Below are 204 nucleotides of genomic sequence, written 5' to 3' on the forward strand. Positions count from 1 at the left end.
CGCGGGGAGAGTCCCCTCTGAGCCCTTAATCCGCTCCAGCCGCTAAGCACCTTAGCGGGCAGCTCCCGCTGCTTTCCCCCGCCCCCGCGTTAGGACAGAGCCCCCCAGGCGCGGGGGGAGCGGATCTGGGACAGCTGGGGGCAGCGGGGCTGCCAGTGAGGCTGGGGGAGGGTCCCCCTTCCCCGCCCGGGGAGGGTTGGGCGA

The sequence above is a fragment of the Merops nubicus genome, unplaced genomic scaffold (genome assembly GCF_000691845.1).
Source record: "Merops nubicus isolate BGI_N331 unplaced genomic scaffold, ASM69184v1 scaffold41571, whole genome shotgun sequence".
NCBI classification, from domain to species: domain Eukaryota; kingdom Metazoa; phylum Chordata; class Aves; order Coraciiformes; family Meropidae; genus Merops; species Merops nubicus.